Source organism: Podarcis melisellensis, assembly GCF_964234715.1.
Source record: "Podarcis melisellensis genome assembly, chromosome: 4".
Lineage (NCBI taxonomy): Eukaryota > Metazoa > Chordata > Lepidosauria > Squamata > Lacertidae > Podarcis > Podarcis melisellensis.
The window spans coordinates 16,970,201-16,988,252 of NC_138531.1; the positions used below are offsets into that span (position 1 = coordinate 16,970,201).

At 41.7% G+C, this 18,052-nt stretch overlaps 1 long non-coding RNA gene across 1 annotated transcript; it reads right to left on the reverse strand.

Annotated features, from left to right (window-relative positions):
- Window positions 1–2,639: 2,639 nt before the first annotated feature.
- On the reverse strand, window positions 2,640–15,858 carry LOC309368148. Its single transcript, XR_014167573.1, has 3 exons — window positions 15,824–15,858; window positions 15,544–15,642; window positions 2,640–2,716 (listed from the first exon to the last, which is right to left on the reverse strand). It is a non-coding gene; the product is annotated as an uncharacterized lncRNA (long non-coding RNA).
- Window positions 15,859–18,052: the final 2,194 nt, after the last annotated feature.

Here is an 18,052-nt window from a genome sequence, read left to right on the forward strand (position 1 = left end):
CCCCCCCCCCCCTCATGTCCTCAAATCGAACAATCTTTTGCCGTTTGAACCTATTTAGGAACAACCTCACATAACATTTTCTGCAGAACTTGAAATACACTTTTCCACCACCACCAGTACTTTTATTTGAGCTCAATAAGCTTCCGAATTATTTGAAATATGGCAACACAAAGAGGAAAAGGAAGCTGAAGCTGAGCGTGGGCATGTAGCTCTTATTGATGTTTTGGCACCCCAATTTATTCTGGTCTCAGAGGGCAGTGTTCGAATGAAGTATGCCGTTTGAGTGGGGCTTTTCCATTTATATCAATAGCTTCATACTGCTGGCAAAAAGGTTACTTTGGCTCCACCCTGTAATTCATCCATAGCGCCCTGCTAGATAGGTTGGCAAGTGAGATAAACATATCCATTTAGACTATAGATCAAAGGTAATTCAGCTCTACTTATATGCTAGAACAGGTGAGACTACTAGTGGTTACTGCAGCTTGGTCATCCAGCATCTCCGCAGCATCCGGTTGCAATTTTTGCCAGTAGAAAACTTTTGCTCAAAGAAAGACATTGAGGCTGCTCCAACATTCCAGCTTCTCCCAAAACCTCCTTGCTAGTACTTTTCAGATCGACAAGATGATGATGATGATGATAATTTATTACTTATACTCCGCCCATCTGGCTGGGCCTCCCCAGCTACTCTGGGCGGCTCCCAACAGAATATTAAAAACACGATAAAATATCAAACATTAAAAACTTTCCTATACAGGGTTGCCTTCAGGTGTCTTCTGAAAGTCAGATAGTTGTTTATTTCCTTAACATCTGGTGGGAGGGCATTCCACAAGGTGGGTGCCACTACCGAGAAGGCCCTCTGCCTGGTTCCCTGTAACCTCACTTCTTGCAGTGAGGGAACCACCAAAAGGCCCTCGGCGCTAGACCTCAGTGTCTGGCCTGAACGATGGGGGTGGAGACTCTCCTTCAGGTATACTGGGCTGAGGCCTTTTAGGGCTTAAAGGTCAGCACCAACACTTTGAATTGTGCTTGGAAACGTACTGGGAGCCAATGTAGGTCTTTCAGGTCCGGTGTTATATCGTCTCAGTGGCCACTCCCAGTCACTAGTCTAGCTGCCGCGTTCTGGATTAACTGTAGTTTCCGAGTCAATAGATAGAACTGATGAGAGATAGAAGACTATGGGGTTTTGTAGAATGAGTAGTTATATTGGTATACAGATGTACTAAATCCATCTAGTTCATCAGTGGTGTGTGGTTAATTCTTTTGTAGGGAACAGTTAGGGTCAGAGGTGCCAGTTTGCGAGGGCAATTGGTGGCAACTGACACTGCAACGCCGTGACACCACACGCATAAGCATCGCACCTCCTCCCTAAGTTGGTCAGAAGCTTCGTGGGCTTTGGGAAGTCGGCACCAGGCATTCATACTGTAATAATCTAATTTACCAGAAACATTTAGGGGACTAGCCTAGTCCCCCTAGTCCACTGACTGCACGCAACTGTAGTTAATCATTTGTCATTCTTAGTCTTCAGCCCACGCTAGAAAGCTACTTCTGCCCCAATGCCTGTGTGACATTTCAGCCAGCCTGACTGACAACTTTCCTTCGCAGATATTGGAGCAGCAGAACACCTTTATTTCCCGAGTCAATCAAATGTTCATGTTCAACAGTATTCTGTGGTTGCGCCGCCATTCATCTGATTCAGGTGCACACAATACAATAACAGGCAGGAGGGAGAGGTGTGTGATTCCCCCTAACCATTCCCTTGCTGCCATAGGACACTAATGCACTTGGCAAAAAGCAGGATGTTCCTTGTCAGAGACAAGTAGCAATTATTAGAACTCTCATTGGCAGCCATTCTAGTTTGTGATTTATAGATTATGCACACAGCTTCCTCCTCATCTATTGTGCACCTGTGTATCATTTGGCCTCCTGAAGGAGAAACCCATCTTCCAAATTGGAGGATAATGACCACTGAAACCTATGCTCCATAACCCTGTTTGGCATTTTCACTGCAATCCAAAATAGGATTCTTTTTTAAAAAAGATCTTATTACATGTTCGATTAGTTTTCTTCTCTTTGTTACTATACATCTGTAGCTATTAAATATACGTTGATGTTGACTAAAAGTATCATAGCTCCATTCTCTAATGTTCAAATTGTTTCTTTTTTAGTGACAGTGTCAGGAACCTGGCCCCCAGAGCACAGCGGAAGAGTCAGTCACAGAAATTGAGCTATGTGAGCAAAGGGCCTACTCTGCATCTGAGACCTGTTTGTTAGAGTTTAGAGAGGACAGCCCAGCCTCTCTCCTTCCCAGGGAAGAAGCAGTTAGCTCCCAAGGAGAGGAAGAGTTGGAAGTCAGCCCGAGTGTTGCCAAGCAACCAGCAGACAAACCAGAGGCTGAGGCTGTGTCTTCAGGGAGTCGGGAGGATACAGGCCAGTCATTCAGCCCCAAAATTAGGAGACAGGAGAAGCTCAGAGAACAACGGAAGGTAAGGAGAAGGTGGGATTTTGGCATTCTTCCTGTCGGGGGAGGGGTGATGAGTCATACTGAGCAACTACTGTTAACGAGAGCAGGCGGCAGGGCCAGGCTCTGGATGTGCTTCTTCTTGTAATTAAACTCACATGAAACTGACGGAGAGTCAGTTAGGCTGCTTGCTTGCCAGAGATCGTTATAGATAGGTGAGGTCCTTGCAGACTGTAGGCAGGCAAATGTTGTCCCCATCTTCAGAAATGGAAAAAAGAAGAAAACCCAGGTAAGTACCGACTGGTGAGACACCAGCCCCAGACTGCCACTAGAAGCTCTATGACCTGTCTGCTCCACACTTGGCTTCTGGACAGAGACTTCTACCTAGAGCCCTCTAATGGGGTACCCCAAGTACATACCTGCTCACCAGTCAGTGTGATGCACCACTTCACCCAAGACCTACATGACTAAAATTCCACCCAATGCCTTACCTGCCCAAAGTTGCGACATTTTGCTATGAGGAAGGCAAAACCTCCAAACGGGCCTAATATATTTCCAGGTAAATTCCTTCCCTGCTCTGAATATGGCAACCATTGGGAAGCAACAGCAAAGTCAAAGCAGAGTACACAGGAAGCAAAAGAAGGTTAAATTAATGCAAACAGCATGAAGAGAGGAAGGGAAGGAGGGTTTGCTCTTCGGCCAACTGCGCTGCATGTGCTGGGTGCAGTCGGCTTTTGTCCCCAGTTGGAGGACCAGAGTGAGAACTTCTTTGCCCAGGTCCGCCAATCAGGCTCTGCCCCCCTTGGCAACCCATGATTGGGCAATTCAAACTTTAAGCCTTGGCAGGCTATACTAGGGATTTTACAATGGCCAGCTGGTGGACATGACTCCTTGTTACCAGGGAAATGGAGGGCAGCCTACGACGGGCTTCAGACACTGCCTACTTGGAGCAGGGCAAGCAGCCATTTTCTACCCCTAAGGGTTTGAAATTTTGGAGATGAAGATTTCTGGTGCATGGAAGAAACCCAGCTCACCAATTTGCATTGTTCTTTTCAGAGTTTGTGTGGGAAGTCTGTATATGCTCATTTCTTCATTGTTCTCCTTCTTTTCTTCATTCACACATTTTATAAAGAATATGCTCTAGTAGTGCTGTACTGTTCCTGTCCTTTTACTCATTTATCAAACTGGGGCGCAATTAGCACAAACAAGCTCTCCCTGTTCCTCAGGACAAAGTGTCTGTGATCTCTCAAAGGCACTGCACTTTGACAGACATAGACCTGAGTGGTTTATTGGGAGAAAGCCATGCAGCCTTTTGAACGGGAACCAATCCCCACATTTGATACAGGGAAATCACAAAAGGGATGAAAACTCTTGGCAGGATTAGGGCATAGCTCTGAAACATGGAAAGTGCATATTTGATACAGTGGAACAGGGATCTCCTTGCATCAGAAATGCTACTCACTTTAAAAAAATCTTGTTTATTTATTATTATTTTGTCAAACTAAAAAATTATATAGGAACAGAGTAGCAAAAAGAGAGAGCGAGAGCAGAGCAGAGCTGAGATGATAGATAGATAGATAGATAGATAGATAGATAGATAGATAGATAGATGATAGATAGATAGATGATAGATAGATAGATAGATGATAGATAGATAGATAGATAGATAGATGATAGATAGATAGATGATAGATAGATAGATAGATAGATAGATAGATAGATAGATAGATAGATAGATGATAGATAGATAGATAGATAGATAGATAGATAGATAGATAGATAGATGATAGATGATAGATAGATAGATAGATAGATAGATAGATAGATAGATAGATGATAGATAGATAGATGATAGATAGATAGATAGATAGATAGATAGATAGATAGATAGATAGATAGATATAGATAGATAGATGATAGATAGATAGATAGATAGATGATAGATAGATAGATAGATAGATAGATAGATAGATAGATAGATAGATAGATGATAGATAGATAGATAGATGATAGATAGATAGATAGAGATAGATAGATAGATGATAGATAGATAGATAGATAGATGATAGATAGATAGATAGATAGATAGATAGATAGATGATAGATAGATAGATAGATGATAGATAGATATGGAATGCAAAAGGATGTGCCATCCAATCTTATCCATGTTTATTTGGAAATCAATAGCCTAGTTCCTCCCAAGGTGAGGGGAAGTGGACAAAGCTTATTCTGGCAGGTAGCTTACTCTATGGTATTAACCCCTGCATGCATTAATTAGACTTAAGCATGTTGGTTATAATAGGCTGGTTATTACACAAGAGGCACACTTTGGCTTCTGCCACCAACCAGGTGACCTAGAGCTGCATCCGAGGAAGAACATCACAGAAAACTGAAGATCAACCTAATCTCATCCATTAGCCAGTGAAAGATAAATCCCGTGATTATTGCTCCCCCTGCCAGTTATTATTATTTCTTTGCCTCATGTTTATTAGAGTGTAAGCCTATAGTCAGGGTCTGTCTTATCATTCAAATATATATATTATAATTTATATATACATAAAATATTTTAGATACTTTATAAAATAATAAAAATATAAGGGTCGTATTCAGCTAATTTTGCTCAGAGTAGACACATAGAAATTAATAGTCTGATTAATTTAGGCCCATAAATTTAACATCTATTCAGAGTAGACCTTTTGAATGCATCCCTAAATCTTTTACAAAGGTCCTTCCTTGTTAAATTCTTCAACAAATATTTCCAGGGCATTTTGACAGCTAGAAGAAACATTTCCAGGGCTTGCTTGTCCATGTGAGTTCACCGGTCATTTGGTTTTCTATTTTTCAGTGCCTGGTTTTTTGTTTTGTTTTTACAATACTGCACCCATTATTTAGATAAGCTAGAATCATACAAACAGCTCTGTACCTACTGCCAAATTATAATACTCATCTGCATTTTTCATCAGAACTCCAAATTTTTGTAGTATAACGATGCAGTTCAACCAATTGGTCTCCTTTTTCTCCTGTCCAATTTGCATGTTTGCAAAAAGAACATTCTATTCCACACAAGTGGTTGCCAGTCAAATAAGTAGGTTGCAGTTGCTCCTAGCAACTAGATTGACTAACGTAAATGCCATTCTGGGGCCTTTCTTCTCCTACTTTCAACCTAATTTTGCTTGTTAGCAATCTCAGCAGCAAACCTAAAAGGTCAAGGCCAGTGACATGGGCAATTCTCCATTGATTACAGGAGGTAATACACAAGCAGTTGAAAACAGCTTCAGCCAGAATAAGATTAACAGAAAATTCCTATGCAGACAATGGTATGTACCTTCCATGCTGATTGCAGGCAAGACATTCAAAAGAAACTCAGAGAAAACATTGAAATTAATTGGATTTCAGTAAGCAGTGCCTTAATGAGAAGGCACTTGGCCCAAGACAACATGGCCAGTCAGGGATGGTCAGAGCTGGAGTCCAATAACTTCTGGAAGCATCATACCAGCTAACCCCCCTCCCCCCCCAAAAAAAAAATGTGGGGTAAGGAAATTTTCTGGTCCTTGGCTCCAAAACAAACAAACAAAATACTTGCTGAACCCAGACAGGGATAGGGAGGGGCTACATGCAGCAGTTCATGTTTGCAGATGCTCCAAGTGTCCTTATTTTCCAGAGGTGATCTTGGATTCATAGAAGCCAACCCGGTTTCTGATTTGATCCCAAAATATCCCGCTTTTCCTTAGGATGTCCCTATTTTTATCGGAGAAATGTAGGAGGGTATGGAGTTATGCGACCCCCGAGCCAAGGGGATAAGATACAACCTTTAGAAGATGTCTCAAGGCAGCCCTGTATAGTTTTGTTATTTTTTAAAATATGTTGGAAGTCACACAGAGTGGCTGGTGCAACCCAGTCAGATGAGAGGGGTATAAATGATAAAATTATTACTATTATTACTATTATTATTATTATTGTGGAGTATAGGACATCCTGCATTGCAAACATGCGCTAGATTATGGAGAAAGCTAGAGAGTTCCAGAAAGACATCTACTTCTGCTTCATTGACTATGCAAAAGCCTTTGACTGTGTCGACCACAGCAAACTATGGCAAGTTCTTAAAGAAATGGGAGTGCCTGATCACCTCATCTGTCTCCTGAGAAATCTCTATGTGGGACAAGAAGCTACAGTTAGAACTGGATATGGAACAACTGATTGGTTCAAATCTTATATGCAGAATTCATCATGAGAAAGGCTGGGCTGGATGAATCCAAAGCTGGAATTAAGATCGCCGGAAGAAATATCAACAACCTCAGATATGCAGATGATAAAACCTTGATGGCAGAAAGTGAAGAGGAATTAAAAAACCTTTTAATGCGGGTGAAAGAGGAGAGCGCAAAATATGGTCTGAAGCTCAACATCAAAAAAACGAAGCTCATGGCCACTGGTCCCATCACCTCCTGGCAAATAGAAGGGGAAGAAATGGAGGTAATGAGAGATTTTACTTTCTTGGGCTCCATGATTACTGCAGATGGTGACAGCAGTCATGAAATTAAAAGACGCCTGCTCCTTGGGAGAAAGGTGATGGCAAACTTAGACAGTATCTTAAAAAGCAGAGACATCACCTTGCCGACAAAGGTCCGTATAGTTAAAGCCATGGTTTTCCCAGTAGTGATGTATGGAAATGAGAGCTGGACCATAAAGAAGGCTGATCGCCGAAGAATTGATGCTTTATGGTGCTGGAGGAGACTCTTGAGAGTCCCATGGACTGCAAGAAGATCAAACCTATCCATTCTGAAGGAAATCAGCCCTGAGTGCTCACTGGAAGGACAGATCGTGAAGCTGAGGCTCCAATACTCTGGCCATCTCATGAGAAGAGAAGACTCCCTGGAAAAGACCCTGATGTTGGGAAAGATTGAGGGCACAAGGAGAAGGGGACGACAGAGGATGAGATGGTTGGATGGTGTTCTCGAGGCTACAAACATGAGTCTGACCAAACTGTGGGAGGCAGTGGAAGACAGGAGTGCCTGGCGTGCTCTGGTCCATGGGGTCACGAAGAGTCGGACATGACTAAACGACTAAACAACAACAACAAGGACACCCCTATTTTCATTGGAGAAATGTTGGAGAGTATGTGTTTGCAGAAGATCTCAGGGTTTGCCCCTGTGAAGTCTAGTTAAAAAGCAATGGTGATTGTGGTTCTCCAGATGCTGTTGGACTCTAGTTCTCATCATCATTGATCCTTGGTCATGCTGGATGGAGTTGAATCCTATTGAAGGGCCACAAGTTCTCCATCCCTTAGTTAAAAAATAATGTAAAGAAACCAGGCAGCATGCACAGATGTGGGAAAACATTGATTGCTTGCATTCAAGGGCAGACCTACTTAATTAGCACTTCCTATAACAATATACAGACTGAAACACAGCTATCTCTTGAAATTCACATTTCTCTTAATTTTGAAATGCAGTTTTTCAGCCAAGTAATGCATATAGTTGGGTACAGAAATGCATATATCAGGTTAAAGTGAAATAGCATACATTGCAAAAATGAGCATATTTCATTAAAAAAAGGGTGCAGGGGGAATTGCATATTGTGGGGGTAAATTGAAATTTAAAAGCTGATAAATTTTCATGAGGACTTTAAAAAACTGAGGTGGAAATGTAAAGAACTGACCTTAAGAACAGTGAAAAAATGAGAAACTGAGAGAAACAAAAATTGACAAATATGCACATCACTAAGAGCAGGTAATATGACAGACCCAGTGTGAATACCTTGGAGAGCAGCTAGGAGTCTGAGCAGATAATACTGATATAGGTGAGCCTGGTTTAAGGTCTCTAGGACATTCTTTACCTTGTTCTACTCCCCACTATGACAAAACACTTACACATTGACACAAGTAACAAACCAAAACAGCTGCCAGGTCGATTAGGGGAGCATTGCGGGGGGAAAACCTCATGATGGCCCATCATTCTGCTGAGAGTCAGAGCAATTTAAAAGTTAATTAGGCTACTTAATTAAGTGCTCACATCACAGAGGAGATAAAGCAAATTAGCTGAACACTAGCAACAAAGGGAGATAGGTGCCTGAAGCTGAGTGAATGGTTACTCAGACAGACAGGTTAATAACAGAGAGGAGAGGAGTCAAACAGGTCTTTCTTCCTTCCATTTTTAAAGTGAGCCTTAATTCTGTTGGACATGAATTAAAAAGCCCCTTTTTTAAAAAAGGTTCATACAAAAAGGTTATCAAAATGAAACAGGAAGAAGCAAATAGTGTCCCATTGAAGCAATTAATAGGTTTTGCAGGTAACCATCTTCCAACAAACAGCTACACACTTTCCCTTTTGTTCTCCATGTAGCAAATGTGTTGATACATTTCGGAGATCATGCACTGATAATTTCTTAAATATTTTGAAGGAAGAGGACAAAATATCACCCTGCAATAGAAAAAAAATATTATACAGTCACAGCTCCAGTAAAAACAACCTAAAAGACAAAAATCACACAATTTCTAACAGGCATGGAGATAAATATATGGTACTTATATGTTAGGAACAGAAATGATTAATTTGATAAAAATCCATTTACAGCTCTTTGCAGCAGAAAAGATAGCTCTAGCAACTGTTTCTGTTGTGAATTTGCTTGTTTCAATCAATAAGTAGGCCAAATACCATCAGTCAATGGACACTTAAACTCAAGAGATGGCAATCAGGTGTTGTTGTTTTTTAAAAAATCCTTTAATTACCATCACTTCCTCAAAAGAATACTGGAAACTGTATTTTGATGAGGGTTCTGAACACTCCCTCTTATGGTTCCCCGGCTTCCCTCCAAAGAATACACTTCCCTGGGCGAAGGGAATTACAGTGAAATAAGTTTAAGTTGCAGATATAAGATGCAGATATAAGCTTTCCATAATGTAAGTGTTGCAAGTCTGCAGTTAAGTAATCCCACAAAGCATTCTGGTTTGCATGGGGTGGAGAGCAGTAGAAAACAGCAGCACCAATCCAGTCTATCGGAATGTGTCAAGATGTATTTTCTTCTGCTGTCCAAAAATTATCCCCTAGTTTTAAGTAACGCTTACCACCCCGCTCACTGTGGGCAATAGCACTTGTAATCTTGTAAACATCTCACAACCAAGTCATTAACAGGCCCACAGGCCCAGCATGTGATACAGACTTGGCAATCCATATTCAATAAGAAGCACTCTAATTAAAACAGAAAAGCTGTCTTTTGGAATCACACAGCCGTTTTAAGATATCAAAATGTCTAAAGGCCCATGATGGCAGGGGAGAAGGGGAGGGGGGAGAAGAGAGTTTTCCTTAAGAGAAAATTTAGCACTAAGAGCATGCATAATATTGCGAAGTCTCAACAGTTGCGAAAGTAAGTGAATCTGCTTGCCACCAAGAGCTGGTTATATCTCAATGAAATGTAGCTGTTGGCCAAAGGTTGAATTGGCTCATTGCCTTCTGTCAAGAAGAACATAAAATAAATCCTAAAAACAGTTCTGATGAAGTTATAGAAGTGCATGGGTTTGAAAACACTGTGGCTTAATGCCATTTAAATAGCACTGCCCATATCCATATTTGCAGCTTTACTGTCCTTATGGCTACTCTGAGATGAACTCAACACATTTCTCTTGCTTTGTCCTAGTGGGTTGGTTCACCTTTTCAAGTTCATGATTGTATGGCTGCACTCTCAGAGCAGCATGTGGATGATGCTGGTTATGACCGGTGTAAAGAAGAATTCGCTGGATCCCTAGATCTAAACATGGGACAGAATACTCTCTGGTATGAGAGAGTCCCATCAGAGGTTTTAAAACACAAAGCATGCAGCAAAGTAAAGTGTGGGAATAGAAGCTCTTAGACCTTTTTAATTATCCCATGTTAAGTTGCTTACAGTGCTTCCGCTTTCAATTCCCTTAGCATAGAATAGACTACACAGTTTCGTAAGGTAAAATGGTTTTTACTTACAAACTTCCCAAAGGTCAGGTTCATGGGTTTTTGCATACAGCAGCAAGAAAACACAGAGAGAAATCTTGGGTTACAAAATATGGGGGAAGGTTTCTGAACATATGGTCTACGCTTGGAGTGATCAAGCTCACACGTCCTATCTGGTCGGGTTTCACATGGTGGAAGAGGACCAACATCAGACAAAGAATTTTCCTAACTGTTTGTCACTGGAGGTGAGGGGCTGTGACCTAGCTAAGTCCTGGGAAACTATTTACTCTACTTACTCAATGGTCTTAACCCCTTCACACATTAACTAAAGTTAATAATGCTATAGTACAGGCATCCCCAACCTTCGGCCCTCCAGATGTTTTGGACTACAATTCCCATCATCCCTGACCACTGGTCCTGTTAGCCAGGGATCATGGGAGTTGTAGGCCAAAACATCTGGAGGGCCACAGGTTGGGGAAGCCTGCTCTAGTATGAGGCTGCAATTTATCCCACAAATGAGTCACCAGAGAGAGCTTCCATACCTTCATGGATATTTCACACATTTTTAGGCACATTACAATTTATGTATTCGATGTAAAAAGTGAATGTTAAAAACTGCTGGGGTGTGTGCATGAGTTCAGATTTTTTTTACAGAGAGAAACATATGTATACACAGCAGAAGGCCGTATCTTTGGATATATGCACCATACACTTAAATCACTGTTATACCACTTTAATATCATTTTAACAGTCATGACTTCCCCCAGAGAATCCTGGGAGACGTTGTTTGGTAAGGGTGCTGACAGTTGTATTCCCTCACTGAGCTACAATTTCATGTGGTGTAACAATCATTTTATCTTCCTTATGGACTCTGGAATTGTAGCTCTAGGGTGTGAGTCTAGGAGTAGCTCAGCACAATTAACAAACAAAAGTTCCCAGGATTTTTTGAAGGAATCCATGTCTGGTATGATACGACGTTAAATCTGTAGTGCGGATGTGTGTCTCTAGGTCTGCTTGCCCAACCCCCAGCTCAGTGCAGGATCTTCACTTTTGATTGATGGGGTCTGTGTGGAGAGGGTAACAACGTTCAGATTTTGGGGCATTGAATTACAAGAGGATCTGTCCTGGAGTGTCAACACAAGGGGGCTTGTGAAGAAGGTGCAGCAGAGACTGTATTTTTTGAGAATTCTAAGGAAAAACCATCTTCCGCAGAAACTACTGTTTGCCTTCTATCACTGTGCCATTGAGAGCGTGCTCACTTATGGCTTATGTGTGTGGTACGGAAGCTGTACTACCCAGGACAGGATGGGGTTGTGCAGAGTTGTTAAGGCAGCAGAGAGCATTGTTGGCAGCCCACTCTCCACCTTAGAGCAGATATATGCCACAAGGTGCCATAGGAAAGCACTGGACATAGTAAAAGATCCATCACATCCTGGTCACTGTCTCTTCGAGCTCCTGCCGTCGGGACGGAGATACAGGATGATGAAGACAAGAACGAGCCGTCTTAAGCTTCTTCTCCAGAGTGATCTCGGCCCTGAATGGGAAGCCTGGACTTTGAAAGTCATCTAATCTTCCTTGCTGTATTATACTGTATTGTTTTAATTAGGGTTTTTATAGTTGTTTTGATTTTGTGTGGAGTGCCCTACCTGGGTGGATGGAGCAGCCAAGTAATTTCGTTGTCCCCGAGAGGGGGCAATGACAATAAAGATATTATTATTATTATTATTATTATTATTATTATTATTATTATTACTATTACTATTACTATTATTACTATTATTACTATTATTACTATTATTATTATTATTCAATGCAACTTTCTGACAGATGGCCATTAAATGCATCTATCAAAAGATAGTCTACCATCTAGCAAGCCTATCTGCAACAGTTCTTACTGTTGGAAAGTTTTTTCTAATGTTTAGCCAAAATCTGCTTCCCCACTGAAGTCATGTGACCATAGCACAGCAGCACAGCCCCTGCTGAGCCAAAAGAAATAAAGAACATGAAAGTTAATCCACAATTGCAAGTACAATTAGCAGCAAAATTAGCATCTTGGTGCATGTTACTGGGCTGGCAAACAGTTGCAGCTGGTAGACCACTGGACCTGATTGGGTGATTTAGCCCTAAGTATGTTTAACTAAAGGATGCAACTTTTTAAAGGGGTCTGATAGTCATTGCCATCCTGCACAATCTGTTTTAGTACAATAAACACACAATTGTTGACCACTGTGGTGTATGCAGTCCATATAACCTTCATTTCATTCCTACAAATTATAAGGGGTGTTGGGTCTATTAGAAATGCCATAAGATATTCCATTTTCTCTCTGCACTCTTGGGTTCAAGTTATTGATCTCCAGCTAATATTAATTACACATTTATAACTTGGGGTTTGCTACATTTTTGTAGAAACGTTTCATAAGTAACGGCCGTGCCAAGACTTTATGACATTGTTTTATAGCCGAGATGCAAACATAATCAGCCGTTTTGTGTTGTTTCTTGCTGAAAAACTGCAGCAAGCATTATAAACCGCCTGCTGAATGCATGTTGTTAGCAATGCCTGTGGAAAATGTTTCTATTATGTCAGGCATATGCAAGCAATTAAAAATATATCCTTCCACAGTGTGCTTTTCTTCTAGAAGAAAAAAGGTGACGGTACTCCGTGCCCTTGTGTACCCCTGGAAAAAAGCACTGCTTCCATAATTATTATTTGATGTCTGTTTTTAACTTTTATCTGTTTTCTATCATACCATTTTGTGTTTTATTGCTATAAATGGCTCTGATATATTTTTTATCACATAGCGACACATAGGGCTACCTCTGATGACGGTTCAGAAACTTCAGCTAGCGCAGAATTCGGGGACCAGGGAGCAAGACACTTTGATATTACACTGATCCTGGTCCGACTGCACTGATTACCAATTTGTTTCCAATTCAAAGTGCTGGTTTTGACCTATAAAGCCTTAAACGGCTCAGGACCGCAATACATCAAGGACTGCCTCTTTCCATATGAAGCTACCCAGACCCTGAGATCATCTTCTGAGGCCCTCCTTCCTGTGCCTCCTCCTCAAGGTCCAGAGGGTGACAATACCAGAATGAGCCATCTCTGCAGTGGCTCCCCATCTGTGGAATACTCTCCCCAGGAAAGTTGGCTTGGCGCCTTCATAATACACCTTTAGGCACCAAGCAAAAACGTTCCTTTTTAACCAGGCCTTTAGTTGATCTGATTGATATCCTATGCCCTTTTAAAATATGGGTTTTTTGGGAGGGGGGCTATTGGGTGGTTGTTTTTATTTTTATTATGTATTTTGTGGTTTTATATCTTGATTTTATTCTGTGAACTGCCCTGATACCCCTGTGTATAGGGTGGTATATAAATTCAATAAATAAATAAAAATAAATAAAATTAATCTAAAAAATAAGTCGTAGGGAGAGGCACTAACCTGACCACTTTCACACTGCTTCTAGGATGTCATGGTCATGCAACCTCTTGGTCCTCCTTCTCCAACTCTTAAAAACACATATTAAATGTGTTGCAGTTCAGACATTAAATGTATTGCTGTGGGGCTTGTGGCAGCCCAAGAACTTTGGCTCTTTCCAGCCTCACAATACCCTTGCTCAATGTGAGCGATGGCTGGTGCCCTTTGGGTTGGCATGGAGACCAACAGGAGGAGGAGGCAGTCACTGACAAGCAGACACTCATGAGTTTTGTCTCTCTGGTGTTCCCTGGGCAAGGGCAACATTGAGGACAGATGGAGGTTGGTGGAAGTGCCCCATTTGTCCAAATGACCCAGTCTCCACTGTGCACTGGCCAGACTAGATGGAATCCAAAGGGTTGTGTGACCTTCTTCATGCATGCCAGAGCTTTTTCATGGGACTTTTAGCCTCCTATAACCCATCATTGGCAGTTGACTGGTATCTAATTCACCATGAGATGGTGAAGCAAGAAGACTTAATCAGCAGACTCCCCAAATGAATGCAGGGAGGTGGTTTTAGCACAAACATGTCTCTCTAAATGCCACTTTAGAGCTGGAAGAGAATGTTTGATCATCTCCTTTAACCCTCTGCCAAAAGGCAGCATTCTCTATTCTTGAAGCATACATGCCCATCAAAAGTTATTTCCCCACCGTAAACCTCCAGACAATGAGATGGCACAACATCTCAAGATATTCCATTCTTCCATTGCAAAATTTGTACTGTAAAATGCCAGAAAGCAATGTTAAGGTGTGTGTTTCCTCCCTCTAAAATAATCTGAGGTATGTTGTTTTCCTCCCAGTGAGGTCTTGGAGATAAGAAATGCAGCAGCTCTGCCAGTTTCCCATTTTAATGATCCCTCATGTGTGCCACAGCTCAGTCCCCAAGCTGCAGTTCAATAATTTTTGTCATCTAAAACGAACCCAAGTTTCCAGTACAAGGACGCAGCCCCAACAACCCAATCTGACTTTCAAAATGACAAAATTGGGTAATTTTCCACATGGCAAAATTTTGCAAATATGCTAGATGAGATCGCCACCCATAAGTTAAATGGGTATCCCTGTACGGATCACTGCTATTCAAGATGGAGAGCAAGAAAAGCATGGGATGCAGAGAGTTTCATGTCAAAGGAGCAATAATATAGCTCTAGACTTTGCAACAAGAAACATTCTTTCATAAGGAACTTTGCCACAACCCCAACCTCAAGTTGCAATAAGAATTCTGACCCAGAGGCAGTGGGGCCAGCCAGATTGGGAGGCCTAGTGGCACAAGTCACAGAAGGGCTACTTCCTCATCCTGGCCACTGCAACAAGCATTAGCTGCCCTCAGCCAGAAGTCTCTATGATCCCCAGAGTAAGCACACACACCCTGTGCTGGATTCCACTAAGTGACTGGCCCCATCCAAACTAGAAACATTATGCTTCTGACTGAATGCTTACCCATGCAGGCTGCAGGCTGTAGGGCTATCCCTTTAAGGCTGTTCAAGAAGATGGTAGAGCCTGGAAGGAACAGCTTTGCGCCAGACCATGTTAGAACAAAGCGTCAAACAGGAGCTGTCCATAGTCCTGCAACTCAAGCCTGACTTGTCTGTGTCCTGGTCCAGATCAGGGCTGGAGGTTGGAGTCCTGATGATAAACTTATGATTAAGTAATCACTCACAGTGAATAAGGACAGACTCCATCCAAACAGGGCTACCTACCTTCCTCTGTAGCCACACCTTGCATGATGCCCTTTCTTATACCAATTCTTCCCTTCTTTCCCCTTATGCTGCCATGATACAGATTCACAAAGATTATATCTGAGAAAATAAAAGCTATATTTTCGCAGCTGGCCAACTAACTCTTCTTTTTCTCTGTTATGTCATTGAAAAGACTTCTGCCATGTATCGGCTAACAGAGAAAATGTGCTCAACTGACAAAGTTCTATTTTGTCTCATGTTTTCATATTTATGTTGCTATTAAAGAAAAAAAACAACTTACCAGAATCACAGGTTGGCCCAGTCCAGATACAATCCCATGATGTGAAATAACAGAAGCAAACCATGCATTAATGTTACAGATCATGAAGAAGAAGAACCAGGCAAGGTATTTGCAGTGCTCCTACCACTAGAGAGCAGATGGGCTTTACCTATTGCATGCACTTTACAAATCAATGCATTTTACACTGCTGTGGCTGATGGGAATTTGATGCCATTTTAAAAGTGAGTTATCGAAGAAAAGAGCAGATACTTACCTTCAGCTGTTATATATCTAGTATTTAATCTTTAGTGAACCTCAAGGACCAAAACAACTATAGAATCAATTCATCAGTTCAATTGCAACGGTGGAATCAATCATATCTAAATGGATTCCCAAGTTCAATGTCTACTCAAGTAATTGTTCACAACTCTATTTGGAGTGCTTCATAATCATTAGCTCACCTGTCCATTCTCCATATGTTTTTTTGGTGAAAAAACAGCACTTAAAGCTTTGACATAATTAATTCCAAATTGATTGATTTCTTCTTTTCTCCTGGCTGGCTTAATCAATCTCTTCTTCTGCCCCCGAACCAAATGATATTTATGGCAACTTACTGAAAGATACAGTATATTATCTCAGTATCGCTGGGGAATATGTCAACTCTTCAGCACCATATGACTCTTTCAGCCTCACTAATATTAACGTATTAGGTAGTCAATATCCATTGAAGGATTGCAATGAACTTGAATTCTGTTGACTGCCATGGAAGTCAGAAGGAGAGCAGGTAACAAACTATTGTATGCTATACTGCCTCTGGCAAACCTTGCAGTAATTGCATTATATACTCTTAAAACTTTCATTCCTCTGTCAGCAGTGGTATAAGGTAAAAAGGTAAAGGACCCCTGGATGGTTAACTCCGGTCAAAGGCAAATATGCCCTACACAACTTGTAATCTAATGACTTCTAGAGGGCTTTCCTATCCCCCTTGACCACCAGCTAGGGTTGATGGTAACTGGAATCCAACAACATTTAGAGGGCCAGAGATTCCTCACACCCATTTTGAACTAAAATATCAGATTTATATAGTCATTTCTTTGAGTTCTGTCACGCTAGGATCACATTCCTGCACTGTACCACTTAAAGGTGCCCAGACTGTAGATGTGCAAATGAAGGGGTGGGAATATGCAGATAAGGGGTCACCAGTGGGAGCAGTCTGACAACAAGGCAAAATGCTAATCAATTTTGCCACCCCATTTTCTGATTTTGAGGGAGGTGACATTCAGAGGCAACCTCACTAGACAGTATTTGACTAAATAATTGTGCTCACACAATTATTTCTGCTTGCACAAGAGGACTTCCCCTGTTCACTCCACAACATGTAACCTGTATCATTCCCCAATTTGCTCCAGAAAGCTGGGTGGGGGAACTACAAAACAGATGGGGGGGGGAGTTTAATAGCACAAAAAGAAATGATTGCACTGACAGAATGTTAACCACAGCACTACACTGAACCCAACCGATTGCCACCATGGGAGCTCCTCTCTTGGCAACCACTAGACCATCAGAGCCATCAGAGTGACACTATATGCTAAGATGGACTTCTGGTGAAAATATAGTGGAAAATAGTATGGGCCACAATTTTTCTTCCTAGAAACCTCCTTAAAAGCAATCCTGCATCATCACAGAGCATCACTTGGGGGGCCTTTGAGAGCAAAATGGTAGCCACCAGCTTTTGACCACAAGTAGAGGATTTCCTCTGAAGCCAGTGAATTCCTGAATACCTGCAAATCTTGAATACCCTGAAAATTGCTGGGGATTTCAGTTTTCCTGTCCCCCACACCATACCACCTTCCTGTGGCCCTGAATACATTCAGGTTTTTTTTCCAGCTGAAGTGTCAAGTGATTTAAACACATGAAGTGTGGGAAAGTATTAAAGAGAGAGAAATCAGCACCAGGCAACATGGTCAGTGATGATGGGAGCTGTAGTCCTGAAATAAAAGAACCTAGACATAGCAACGATAATAGAATCATAGAATTGTAGAGTTGGAAGGGACCCTCTCCCCCCTGCAGTGCAGGAATATGCAGCTGTCCCATGTGGGGATTTCACCTGCAACTCTGGCATTCTCAGCACCACACTCTAATCAGCTGAGCTACCCAAGCGCATGCTGTCATGGACTGGTTGAACACAGAGGAACTGGCTGGGGAACTACCAAGGAAAGACGGCTCAGAACCTGGAGAATGGTGATGGGT